Source organism: Equus przewalskii, chromosome 20 (assembly GCF_037783145.1).
Source record: "Equus przewalskii isolate Varuska chromosome 20, EquPr2, whole genome shotgun sequence".
NCBI lineage: Eukaryota > Metazoa > Chordata > Mammalia > Perissodactyla > Equidae > Equus > Equus przewalskii.
The window spans coordinates 21,479,569-21,494,324 of NC_091850.1; the positions used below are offsets into that span (position 1 = coordinate 21,479,569).

General features: G+C 36.6%; 1 protein-coding gene across 1 annotated transcript in view; it reads left to right on the forward strand.

The window, feature by feature from the left end:
* Positions 1 to 14,756, forward strand: part of HCN1 (hyperpolarization activated cyclic nucleotide gated potassium channel 1) — a 368,763-nt gene that overhangs the window by 229,516 nt on the left and 124,491 nt on the right. The window lies entirely within an intron of this gene.

Sequence of the window (14,756 nt, forward strand, 5' to 3'; positions counted from 1 at the left end):
AATATTTTTTATAACATAGAAATAATATATTAGGAAAACAGAACTTCATTTTGATTATTCTGTATTTTACTTTTCAAAGTTTCAAAAGACCCACTGATGCCCACTTCATTGGGTTGTTGTAAGATTTACAAAGACTGTCTGTAAAATACTTAGCACATCTGGCTTATAGTACGGATTCAAAAATATTAGCCATTAGCAATATAATCCTCTAGTGCCAAAATTTGGCAACACTGGCTATTTTAAATTCATCCATACTCTTCATCATTGTTCAGACTTTGCCCAAATACATTCTCAGCCTACAGCTCTGGATACTGATGATTCTAACTCTCATTTAATTTATTCTCAGGAGAGTATCATCCATCTCCCTCCTGCTTGTATCTACTTTAATTCCTGTTTTCTCTTTCTCGAAATTCTCCAGTTCCACTTTCCCTCTGGGTTCCTACTGACTAAGCTTTGTCCAGTCCAAAGAATAGTGGTAAGAGTCTTCGTTTCACTTTGAAAAGCTGTCTGGGTATGTTCATTCCAGTACTGTGTAAATGTTTTCAATTGAAATAGTGCTGGGTAGATGTCTTATGGGGCAGACCCCAAGTGTCTCTCCGGGGGTGTTACCAATACTTAGGAACTCATAATCTTGTATGCTTTCATAAAAATGAAAATTTTACTACTTTCTCCATAAATCATTACCTTGTGTCACAAAGCTCAAATATTAAGTCCATAAAACCCTGATAAGCAACTTAAAATTCATTTCCTTTTATTCTCTCCAGAGAAGTGAAAAGTCCTCTCTGAGCTATAACCTGATGACAGCTTTAAATCATTTCTGAGGAATTCACCTTCCTGTTTCTCAGACACTAGGGCCACTCCAAATTGATTAACTATTGAGCCATGCATGAACTAACCCTCCCCCTCAGATCGCATCAGTTAGTTTGAGGACAAAGTAGCAGTTTTTGCAATTTTCCCTGGTGTAATATTTTATCAATTTGAATTCAATGATACAAACATTAATTGAGCACCTTCTATACACCTGGCACGTGCTGAGTCAGTCTTGCAGGCACAATGAAGAAGGAAAAGACATGTTTTCCACTTTAGCTTCACCACAAGAAAGGAAACCAACTAGTTTGAAAAAGGTGTGTTTCCTGAGCATTCTGATCTTCAGCAAAGCACATAAAAATTGCCCATTTTACCAGGCTAACCATGAAAGAGGAGAAAGGAAGAGAAAGAAGTGCAAGCAGTTATGCCTTAGTGCCTGGAAACAAAACGTTTACTAAAACATAGTCTCATCACTGGAGAACAAATCCAGAAATTGTTATGGATAAGTGATGGCATTGGAAGTGTCACTGTTTCTTTGCTTTTTGTAATTAAAATTTCCCTAACTATAAAACAGAGAATTTTATGAATATTGGAGTTGTGTTCCATACTTGTTTACTTATCCAAGGATTTAAAAGAAACTAATTTGGGAGATTTTTGTGTGTGTTTGTTTATGTTTAGTACTAGAGGTCAAAAAATATATACTTTGGACTTATAATTAGCTCAGTCTTATTTATATTACTGCTTACACTCCATTCTTTTGCCCTTCTTCCTAAAACATCGAGCTTTGATGTCATAACCACACCATTAACTACCACTCCTTATTGCTTTGACCCTACTGCCTCTCCTACTCTGCAAATTACTTTCCTCAGTTCCTTGAAGGTCTCAGCTTCCTGCTCATTGTCACTGTATCCACCACTACTCCTATTTTTTTTCTTGTGGATTTTAATATCCAAATAGATGACTCTTCCAGCACCTCAAACTCATCTCCTCCTACCACCTTGTCCTCCACTCTACCGCAGCCACTCACGGGACTTCATGCAGACTTTCTCATTGCCAGTTCTACATCCCCTCCAGAAGCTCAGCTTCAAACATCCTGCTCTCTAACCACCACCTCATACCAATCCAGCTCACCCTACTTTCTCAATTCCAAAAGTTCCACCAATTTTTACAGTCCACTGGGACCTTCAATCAATTAATTGATTGTACCTTTTTTCCTTATCTTTCGTGCAACTCATGTGCTCACGCTTCCTCCAGAGAAGAGCTCTCCTTCCCTGGTCACCAGCACCAGCTGACGTTTCCATAGATAACCAGCACCAACTTGTCAGTTATGTGAGTGAGACATCTTGGAAGTAGATTATCTAGCCCTGGTTGAAAAACTCCATATGAAACTGCACAGATCAGAGATGAGCCATTCTTGCTGATCTCAGCCCAAATTTCAGATTCCTGAGCAAAGTAAATGATTGCTGTATTTTAAGCCAGTAATTTTAGAATGACTTGTTATGTAATAATGCTTAACTATAACAGGTGGCTTTAGGAACAAAATATTAATAATGTAATTTCAGTCATTTCTGATCAACTCTGTGATCCTCGGGGTGTTCGTAACCTCTTCAAGCATCAGTTTCGTCATCTCTGCAAAAAAGATAATTACAATTCCTACCTCTTAAGGTTATTTTGAGAGTCAAATGAGATGAAGCTTTTAAAGCTCTTAGAATAGCTACTAGCTCATAATAATTTCTCATTAGTTTCTGGTTATTATTATTATTTTGTATAATAAGCATCTTTCTCCTGGGTATAAAATCTTCCGTTTCTATTTTTTCTCTCAATCCTCTATTCCTTTCTCTCTTCTCTTTTCAGATTATATATGGTATAATCTTATATTATATATTTTGCATTAATATATTTTTTAGCTTTTTTAAGATTCTTTTAGGTCCTTTTGTTTCTAATTCAGCCTTTTCTCTCTCATTTTAGTGGACTGTTTTACTCACTCCTGCCTTTCTATTTTTCTCCTATATCATCCCCAGGCTAAATTTGACTTTGAAAAGCTGTAGAGTGGTAATAATGCATGAGTTTGATAATATGTGAAATATATTAAATCATTACAAATCATACAAAATGTGTAATGTAAAAATGTGCAATTGCCTTTATTGCTAGTAAATCAAAACTAATAATTAAATGTGTCTACAAATACAAAGCTTACTAACATAATTCATTTTTACAAATTTTTAAAGAGTACATGGAAATTAGTTACTTGAATATTTTTTAAAAATGAATGCTTCTGCATTGCTTCAAGTTAGTACTAAAATGATCAAAAACAGACATCCTGATAGAGAGGGAAAAAGAAACAAAGACCTAAACGACTCTTGACATGGATAATCAAAATTTTTAATGATAAAATCCACAACCCATTAGCACTAACAGCAGAAATGAACCTATAGCAGAAAACTTAAAACTGACTAAAGTCACGTCTAAAATAAAATTGTACCATGTTACTCAATTTAAACATAGTGAGGATATGCAGAAAAGTTTTTTTAAAGTATCTATCAGTCATGTTTCTACTATGTGCCAGGCGCTTTGCATTCATTATCTCATTTAATCCTTGCAGTCATTCTGCAGGTTTTATCTGAAGTTTTATAAAGGACAATACAGGCTCAGAGATATTGAGTGGCCTCCCCAATGTAAAACAGCTAGTGAGAAGCCAAGCAAGAAATTTACTTAGGAACCATCTCACTCCAAAGTGTGCCCTCTTTCCACCATACTACAGACTTTATAGGCCAAAGATGTAATGTTCTCCTTTAGATAATGCTCTGAAATTTTGAAAATGGAAAGTAATCAAGCACTACCTCCATATAATCTTAGCAAAGTAGGATTTGTTCCCAGAGCCAAGGATTAGTTAAACAAGGACATGAAATACTCTGTTGTACTTTAAATGACTTAGAAACAATGTCATTACATATTGTACCATAATCTCAATCGGGTAGTTTCATCAATGTTACCTAATCAAAATTTTATTGGTTAATACTTAAATTAAGTGTTTTCTTAGTTTATACATCAAACTTCCATATGACTTATATTCTTTATAAGCATTTTGTTTTAATTATAAACACTTTTTAACAGCTTGTAGTCAATAAGCACAAGTAAAAATAAAGGCAATTTAGTAGAACCGTGCTTTTGATATGCAGGTCCATATCATAGAAATACTGCATTTTTACAGTACAAATAATTGAATCAATGCAAAGATGAGGCAATAAGTTTTCTTCACAAATGATGTCATTGAAATCTAAAACTTGGTCAAATCTAATAAAACACCTAGCCATGTACAAGCCAATTTGGAGGAGAAGCTAGGATTGTCTAAAAAGGAAAGGCTGAATAGATTTTTGAAGAACACATAAATATTCAGAGATTTTAGGAAGAGACAAAAGATTTCTCTCAGCAGAGCACTTGTAAGGCTTAAATGCTAACCCTAAACACAGAACACTGTAGAAGTTTGTTTTTCATGTTTTTAACAAACTAAAAGCAAGATTTGAGACAACTAGTCCCAAAAAGTAAAGATATGCTAGTGAACTATATAATGGGGACAGCCATGAGGTGTTTTAGCTTTTCCTTTTTTTCCATGACATTTTTGCAATGTTTTTAGCTCTTTGTATCTTGGAAAAGGGTGGCTATAAAAACACCTTAGGCAGAAAACATTTTAAGAAAAATAGAGCTGACCAGTGTCAACTGGCTGTGTAGGAGCTGACTCATAGAAAATGCTGGTATGCCAAAGCAGTTTAACCCTATCTCATTGAAGCACGGCAAGAATACTTGAATATGCCTTTCGTGTTTTAGACATATAATATGAATTATACTGTAAAATTAATAATAACATAATAGAAATAAAAATAATTGTAGGCACATAATATGAACCATTGGCATATAATATGAAGTACAAGATGACTACTTAAATATGCCTTTCATATTATAGGCATATAAACTGCTGAAGTTTTTTGTAGTTTTGTGAATTCAGATTACTCTTTGCCTTGGCTGCACTGCAGTTTAAATTTTCCTTTTTCTTTAGCTTATCAGGTGATTGGAGAAGAAATACAAGTTTTGTTTTGTTTTTCCTACAGTTAAACACATGAAACTTTCCCAGAGTTCATATGGTGAGCAGATGTAAGTGCTTCTGAATTCTCCTCAGACAACAGATTCTGTTAAAATTCTTATTCCCATGAAGGGAAGGGAGAGTTTTCTATGACTGATCATTTACGTTAACTCCACAGTCCATTTGTTTGTAGTGTTTCAAATAAATGATCCTTAAAGGAGATAGGGCAAAAGGCATTCAGGTCACATAGAAGTATTGCAGTGTAAGAGTCACATCCATTAGATCCATCACACTTTACCTTAATAAGTTTTGCCTGTTCGAACAGTTAAACAGAATTACCTCCAGGGAGAGATGAGGCTAATCTTTAGACAAGGAGAAGGAATGAAAGAATTTTGCTTGTCCAGGCTCAAGAAAGTAAATACCTAGTGTCTATTTTCTCATTCCCACAGAATTACAGTAACAATATTCATCACTTATTTTTGCTTCCACGTCATCAAGTGCTAAATCTTAGTTTGTCGTATGCTTCATATGTGTTTCTTCTTCTGCTATTGCCAAGCGTCTGTCTGTTTCAAGTCATCATTATTTCATATTTAAATTATAGATAAATCTCCTAGTTATTGTGCCAGCCCCCCTTGTCTCCTGATGTGATTCCAGATCACACCCTCCTGTCAGTAGAATCTCTTAATCAATCAGTGAATCAATCCATAAAAACCAATCACATTACTTTTCTAGTCCAGAATCCCAGTGATTCTAACTCTTTTCAAACTCTACCACAAAGAATTAATTCAAAGCTCTTCCTCAAATGGCTCAAACATGTCATCTCTCACTGCTCCATCACTCAGCCCTTTATGAGGTTAGTTGTTTCTTTGCTCTCATTTACATGGGGTTAGATTATCCTCTCCTTTAAATCTTCATTCTCTTTGCCTTCCCTTTCTATCACTACCTTCTTCATATGAAATATCCTCTGTCATCTTCTTGGCTAAAATTACTAAATAACTCTGGAGTAATTGAAACTATTGTTTGACATTTTGATGTAATTACTAGTATGTTGCCAGAAATTAACCTATAGTTATTTCATGCACATGTGTCATTTATCTCCAAAGATTTAATGCATGATTTTTGAGCTTATCAAATGATCCAATCATTGGATTTCTTAGTATTAGATGAAATGCCACATGGAGTTAATTAGTATTCTGTGAATATAAATTATATGAAAATTTTATTGTGATGCACAAAATAAGAAGGTACAAGCTGTTAATTGTGAGCATACAACACTACAATTCAAGTTATGATAATAATCTCATACAATCCCCTGCAAGAAGGGGCAAATTTAAAGGTTTGCCAAGAAAGTCACAAAGCATCATGCATCCATTGTTAATTGCTCACTGTGTGCTAGGCATTATATGCTAGGTATGTGTAATAAAACGTCAATGCCATCTTCCTTGACCTCATTATGTTCTCATGCTAAACACCTAAACTGTGGACTGATAATGAGAATTATAAGAAATGACTCCTTGATGGGGCCGGCCCGGTGGCTCAGCAGTTAAGTTTGCACGTTCCACTTCCGTGGCCCAGGGTTTGCCCATTTGGATCAAGGGTGAGGACATGGCACCGCTGGGCAAGCCATGCTGTGGCAGGTGTCCCACATATAAAGTAGAGGAAGATGGGCACGGATGTGAGCTCAGGGCCAGTCTTGCTCAGCAAAAAAGAGGAGGATTGGCAGCAGATGTTAGCTCAGGGCTAAACTCCCTCAAAAAAAAAAAAAGAAATGACTCGATTAAAAACATCTTTCGTCATTAGTTATGATACAGGTAATTTCCTATGACTAACAAGCCACATATGTGTATGTGTAAATGTGTATATATATATATATATATATATATATAACATATTATATATATGTACACAGTATGAAAAAACTAATATGTTTTCCAGAGTAGACAGTAGTAATAGAAATTACTCTATTCTTCTAAGGTTTATCTGTTTAACCTAAGTAAATATATTTATTAATGAAGACTTAAAATGCTGAAACTACTCTTCTGTATTTTAGATAAATTTTCAACATTGTCAGCAATAAGCAAATTGAAAATATGTACAGTGGGAATATGTTAAGATTTATTAAAGAAAACAAAGCCCCAAAAGCAGTTGGGAAATAATTTAACAATAGTTGTAATTTAATAGAGACAGTCCATGCCATCTTGCTAGTGAAAGTAATATTTTCCCCCAAATTTGTAACATTTTGGAAAATTTGTTTATCAAGAGTTTTTTTTTTTCCCTAACTTTTGATTCTGAACCTAAGATAACCTTACTCATAAGATAAACATCAATTTCCTAATTTCTATAGTGGTTATTAGTACTTGGTTTCTTGGCTTATTTTTTAAAGTGAAACAATTAATGTGTTGAGTTAATTCTTAATCACAACTTTAATGTTTTCTTTCCTTCAAAGTAAATCAGCAATTTTTATGGTCATTTTTTTTTTTTATTAAAGATTTTTTTTTTTATTTTTTCCTTTTTCTCCCCAAAGCCCCCCGGTACGTAGTTGTATATTCTTCGTTGTGGGTCCTTCTAGTTGTGGCATGTGGGATGCCGCCTCAGCGTGGTTTGATGAGCAGTGCCATGTCCGCGCCCAGGATTCGAACCAACGAAACACTGGGTCGCCTGCAGCGGAGCGCGCGGACTTAACCACTCGGCCACGGGGCCAGCCCCTTTATGGTCATTTTTTATAAGTAATGAGCTTGGCAGGATCAGGGAAAGTAAATATGTGATAGACATGGCTTTTTCTATCAAAGAAGTTTAGCTGGTAAGACAAGAGGAAAATAAAAATCATTATTTAAAGAAAATCCCAAGACAGTAGAAGAAATTTTAGAGTCCATGCCTTCAGGAACTCTTTACTGAAGCTCTGTCACATGCCAGACCCTGGGGTAAGTCCTGGCCAATGGGGGTGAGCAAGGGAGACAAGAGCAGAAGATACAGCGCCGTTATGTTAGTAAGCGAATTTCTTACAAATGAAAATTGTCATTGCCGTTCTAAGGAAATATGGTCAAGGAAGAGGTAAGAATTGAGCTGAATTTTGAAGGATGGATAGAATTTAAATATGTAGAAGGAAAGCAGGAAGAGCCTCCCAGACATGAAGAGTGTAGTGAACAAAAATATTAGTTGGGAGGAGCTCTGATGCAGGGAAGTCTAAGGGTTTTGGGGAGTAAGGAGGATTTGGGCTGCAGTGGAGAGTTTGTGGAGGATTGAGGTAGAGAAACAAAGTTAAAAAAGTAGGCTGGAGCCTAATTGTGGGGGGCCTTGAATTCTGGGCTGAAAGAAGGTGAATGTAGGAAATAGAGAGTCACTGAAGGGTCCTGTGCCTCTTACTCGTAAACTGCATACAGTAATCAATGCCCAGTCCCCTCTTTGAGCGATACGAAAGAGGCTGGAAGGTAACATAGGGAGTTTGTGGGTGGCAGAGTTGTAAAAGGGGTAGGATAGTTGATTGATACATATTTTTTCTAAGCTGATAAATCCTGAGGAAAGAAAGGAAAATTTGCTGACCTTGAGAGATTTTCTGGGAAGGGTTGATTAGTATAAAAGTGAGCCTAAAAATGTTTATGAGATAGATGTTAGACTTTTATCATGTTTAACTTGTACTGCATACATAGGTGTCTTGAACTGATAATGGAGTCTGTCTGTCTACACATATGCATATGTTATTATAATTGTTTTAATTGTAAATTAGAAAATTAGCATTCAACATTGAATTTTGTATTATTCAGTTCTTTGCCTTTAAAAAACTGTTGCAAAAACATACATGCATATCCAAACAGTATATTTTTCAAAACATACTGCTTGGTTTCAATTTCGTTTGTAACTTTATGGAAAAGTTAATAAGCTGTAAATTTATCTAGTAGGATGTGCTTCCTTCACTCGTTATTTGGTTGACATATTCATCCATGTCATTGAATGTTGCTATAATTCACTTGTTTTCAATGCAGTATAATATTCCATAGTGTGCATATACTGTTTATAGTTTTTTCCTGTCAAAAGCCATGCTGGTGTAACATTCTTCTTTACATACATACGTGTGCAGGAGTTTCTCTTGGATATCTAACTCTAGGTAGATTTGACAAGTTGGAGGATAAGTAAATGACATGGGTTAAACAAGTTAGCTGTCACTTTAGGAATTAGAAATGAGAACCCTGTGTGGTTTTAGCACAGTCCTGGTAAATTTTGAGGGAATAAGTTGAATACAAGATAAGGGAAGGGGAAGCCAGGGTTACTGGGCGATCTGAGTAGAGTCTTGATCCAACTGTTTCAAGAGGTACATGGTGTATGTGTGTGTGTGTTACTTAAAGATTATGCTCAGCTATGAGTTAGAGAGACATAGAGGATTTATGTTATAGAAACATAAAATATTGCATTAAGTAAACTTTACCAGGTAATAAGTTGAAAGGCTAGCCATCCAAGGGTGGGGTCCCACTTCCATGATGTCATCAGTGCCCAGCCTCCATCTGCCATAGGATGCGACTGCTGCTGTCACACTCTTGGGAAGACTTCTCTGCTCCAGCCATCAAGTCCACATTTCAGGAGAGAAGAGAGGAAGGGAAAAGGGCAGAAAAGGGCAATGCCAATTGAGACTTATGTTTCCAGAAACCCTACCCAGTAACTTTGACTTTCACTTTATAGGCCGGTAGTAAATCACTTGGCTGCCCCATTCTTCCAACAAGGATAAATAATGTCTTTTATTAAGCTGGGCATATTGTCACCCCAAAACTTTTGAGGTTCTATAGGGAAAAGAGGATAGATATTGATAAAGCAATCAACAATGTGCTGCAGGATGCAAGAAGGACGTTAAAAACTGACATCAGTTCTCTTATAATCAAACAAATCGTTTTTATGTTTAGACTAATAGAAATATAAAATTTTAGAGGCAAAAATACACCTGAGATTTCAGAAGTCCAAATTTGCAATTCAAAACTGAAAAGATGCCTAGTGAAGGTAAGTGACTTTAAGTTCATAGAATTATTAGTGACTGATCTCTTAAGCTAACATTTCTTGATTCTCAGGCAAGTTTCTTTCTGTTTGCCCACGTGACTCTCCCTTTTCTAGAAGCACTACACACGCAGGTTTCCCACAGAGAACAGATGACATTCTCAAGTTACAAAGTTGAGGGAAGATTTAAAATAGGGGCTATTTACCAATTTATGAGTGGGATGTTGGGGACCATGGGGGATTTTGAGGTGCTCAGGGATATTAATCACAGACCTGTTACCAATACTAAAACCAAAATAAGGAGTCTTGTAGATGGGGCTGTGTCGACAGGAGTAGTTAATTTTAACAGAAAACACAGCCACCTCACAGTCTTCAAAGTGGAAGCCCAAAGCCCTGACCACATTCTGCTTCCCTCTTATCATCTGTCAGGATTCCCCTTTGGCTGAATCCAAGCGGAAGTCAGGCAAAGGAACCTGTTGCTGTAATCCATGCTAATCAGTTCCCTGGGCAAAACATGGTAGAGAGGGGTGAAAGGCAAACATGGAGGGACAGATTTCCAGCACCATTGCTTGTGCTGAGGTCTCCAACAGAAACGCTCGCCTACTTACTCAAATATCTTGGGGAACTTCTGGCTCTGGATTGCTCTGGCATCCTGATTATCTGCACTCCTTTGGGCTTCTAGTTAGCATGCTGCTGTTTGTGTCTTCCTCTCTCATTGCCCATGTTTTCAGGGTGTTATCCTCTCCCATAGGATACTGGTTTCTTGCCTCTGAAGTACCTCCCATTAGCTCCTTGCAGGTAGTGGGTAGGTAACCACTTGGTAAACTGTTCCGGTGTTTCCATGTGACTCTCCCATCCCAGTAGCTTTGCCACAGTTCTTTTAGGATACAAAATAATACCTCATATCCTTTGTTTGTTTAGCAAAGGAAACTTGTATAGTGTCATACTGTATCACACTCTGAGCTCCCCCAAACAGAGCACAAGACACTCGATATTCTTAAGCAAGCCCAGACTCCTGCAATGTGATGTTCATCCTAAGTTCCTGAAAGTGTCCAAGAAGATACCTTCATCATTGGTGCTTCCTGACACAAAGGGACACATGTGCAAAAGGAGCCCGAGGACATCACTACATATCTCCTAGTATTCTGTGACAAAGATCAGTCACTCCAATGGAAATGTGCAGTTTATGCTCTGATAATACTTCTAGTTTGGGTTATGCCAACAGCATATAATTAGATGTAAATCTCCAAATTAAAATACTTCTACAAAGAGGTATTAGTACTTTCTATGGGTAAGCCGGCTTGATTTACACCTTCTGCTTAAAGAAGTAATTCCCAGCTGGCTGATGTCCTTAAGCTCAGTGTTTGCTTCCATTTCCACAGTTGTGTTTGCTTTCTTTTCCCACACATGTGTTAATCTTAGGACCCAGCCATTGGCAGTTCTATTGACTTATCAGCATCAGAGTCTAACTGGAAACTTACTATTAGTTTCCCCATGGGCTTGCCAACCTAAACGCATGACCTTTTGCTTACCGTAATGTCATTTAGAAAAGATCAAATTGCTTGGTTTTAAAAGCTGCATGTAAAACAATATTAAATAGATTAGAGTTCCATTAAGGCTATCAACATTATTTTTTAGCTCAGATGAGCTCTGTGGTAGGTGATTGCCCTTATTTTATATATGCGTAGGTAATATTGATAATATATATTTAATTATATATTAAAACAGAAGTATGTATGATATTTGCATATATTCAATAAATATAGTTTAATGAATATGTTTTCTCACCTTTCTTTGCTTGCATTTCAACAGAGTACATTATAATCATTTTTTCTTCTGTCATTCTAAATATGGCAGGACAGGGCTAAAAGATAAATAATAAAAAGGTGCATTTTTATCTATTCATAACATCAATTCGTAGACCTTCATTGGCTTTTTTCCTCTAAGGTGTAATTCACATGAAACTGCCACTTGAGGATTTTGATGTAATTCCCTTTTTCCATATTCACACTTGTGAGGTGATAGTTCTATATGCCTTTCTAATAAGAGATGCTCCATGCCCACCTCCAACCTTGTCAACTTTATTTTGTAAAATTATATATCTCCGTATAGAATAGAATTTAGAATTTCTGCTTTTTCCTATCTTAGTATTTGTCCCATAGTCTAAACGAGATTTTGGGATCTGCCTGAAAGTTGTTATTCCTCTTGCTTTTGGTTTCTTCTCTGGGAGGTGTTTGGAGGATTGAAATTTTCCACCATGAAGTCATACACCTTTAGCATGACCTTGATTTTTTTTTTCCCTCTACACTAATGAGACCCTGGGTAGCTCTTATTTAAGGAAACTGCCTTTGTCTCCTTGGTCAAATTAAATTGATCATAGCTAACTATGGGTAACCTATGGTTTTATTTGTTTACATTTTTGAGTACATTGCAAAAGCCTTGAGAAAAATTCTTAGTTTTATTTTGGGTGTCACGATTATGCTTACACTATTCTTTCCAGTCACCTGCTGGAGGTGATGACCTTGTATTTGTTTTAGCAATGAAACTGGATATAACATGATCACTTTCTCTGTAATAGTTATGGCAAGACAAAAATGGCAGTTTAAAAGTCAAATACTATGGGATCTAGTAAACACTACCTATAGAGTCCTCCTCTAACTCTGACCTTGACCTAACTTAGTACCAAATACTGATAAAAAATGGCTCCCCTGATAATTGCTGTGTTTGTGTTTTTTCCCAGATAATAATATATTACAGAAACATTACATTAACATAATAGACAGAAAAGTAAATTATTAGTGGCAATTTGTTTAATGCTAAATTATTAATAGCCACTTAATACCTCAGGCCATCCATAAAAATAGTCAATCCGCTAATATTTAATGGCTACACACTCTGTGCCTGACCCTGAACTAAGAAAAAACCACATCTGAATGTTTTCATTACCTTCTGCATCCTGAGTCCTACACAGTATCAAACTAGTTCAAGGTCGTGGGCAAAGCACATTCAAACTTTAGCGTATTTAAATGTGTTCTCTGTTATTTGGTGCATATGTGGGGAATGATTCTGGGAAGCCCAGGAAATTCTAAAATTTGGCAAAACGAAATGTTTGTAGTGCCTTTATCTTTTTTTAATTTGTTGGGAGTAGTGGGTAGTAGTAAGAGAAAGGGTAAAATTCAATGTCCCTATTCACCAAAGATTCATGGTTTATTCTTTTTTTTTTCTTTTTTTTTTTTTTAAAGATTTTATTATTTCCTTTTTCTCCCCAAAGCCCCCCGGTACATAGTTGTATATTCTTCGTTGTGGGTTCTTCTAGTTGTGGCATGTGGGACGCTCCCTCAGCGTGGTCTGACGAGCAGTGCCATGTCCGCGCCCAGGATTCGAACCAACGAAACACTGGGCTGCCTGCAGCAGAGCGCGCGAACTTAACCACTCGGCCACGGGGCCAGCCCCCATGGTTTATTCTTATATGGAGAAACCTCTGCCCCTTTTATTCTCTACCCTAAAGAGAAAATTGGAGCAAATCGAGAAGAATCATATCTGATTAACTATATTTTGGAAAGCAGAAATAGTGTTATTTGTGTTTTGTTTTTAATATGCACAAGAATCATTGGAAGCTAAATAACAATACCATATAAATAATACTGCATATTTATATATGTGCTGCCCATGCTTATCTCATGAGGGCTATAAGAACTGATTCCACTAGGCTAGTCACATTTCCACGTTTGAATAATCGACCACATTTTTGCCTCCAATGTCAGTCAATGTTAGATTTGTCTTCCTCATCTAAGAGAACCAAAAACAGCTTCTGTTAGGTTGTTTGTTAATGTATATTCGATATACCTTCATCTTTGTTTCCTGGAGAAAATATGTAAAGGGTGATATTTGCATTATTAAAGTGGTGTTTCAAATTTAACTCTTGGCACTTTGAGCCTAGAAAAGTGTAAGTGTATCATTGTGAAAGAATATTTTCCTTCCTCCTAGGAGACAATGAGCAAGGAAGGAAATATATGAATGTACATCTGAAAATTAGCCAGGACTGCCAAACCCCTGATAAGGCACTCATGAAAGAAAGCATACCTAATACATTTGAAATATTTCGTACTACTTTAATTTTTATATTAGTATTTAAGTATATTCTGAGTTGTTTATGCCATCTGCCATACAGATATCAATTGGGGGAATAGTTGATCAAACTACTAAGGGCATCTGTTTGATTTCATTAAATTTAAAGTTCGCATTTCAATTGCAGTGGAAATATCCTGAATCTTAATGAGAGATCCTGGTTTCCTTTGTGGTTCAGGTGAAGGCATCTGGCTTTTCAACTTCCAATGCAATTCAAGGTAGCTATGGTAACATTATAGAACAAAATAATACTCGAATACTATTATTAAGTCAGTTAAATGATGTCAATCACAGCTGGATGTTTGTGATACAAAGATGTTCAGGATATGGTCGCTGCTCTCAGGGAGCTTTGATTATACTGGTGAAGGCAAACAAATAAACAGATGGTACAATGCAATCACATGATAAATGTAAGCACAGGTGCTGGGGCTATAGAGATGAGAATCTGGACCAGGCTGAGAGGGCTGACTTGGAGGGATGAAGGTAGATGTTTGAGAATGTTACAAAATGATCTGCAGTTTGAAAGACTAGCAGAAGTGGCCAGGGAAAGAGGAAGGGGCCGGGGAATCAGAGAAAACCACCTATGTAGAGGCATGGAAGGGAGTGAATTGGCTTGTTGGGGAACTGCAAGTAGTTCAAGGTGGCAAGAGCACAGTCTGGTTTTGGAAAAGGGGTTGGGAAAGTTAAGGAGTGTTGCTGAAGAGTGAGGCAGAAGATACAGCCAGCTTGTTGTGATTCCCTTGGTAGATTTGAGTTACTCATGAGG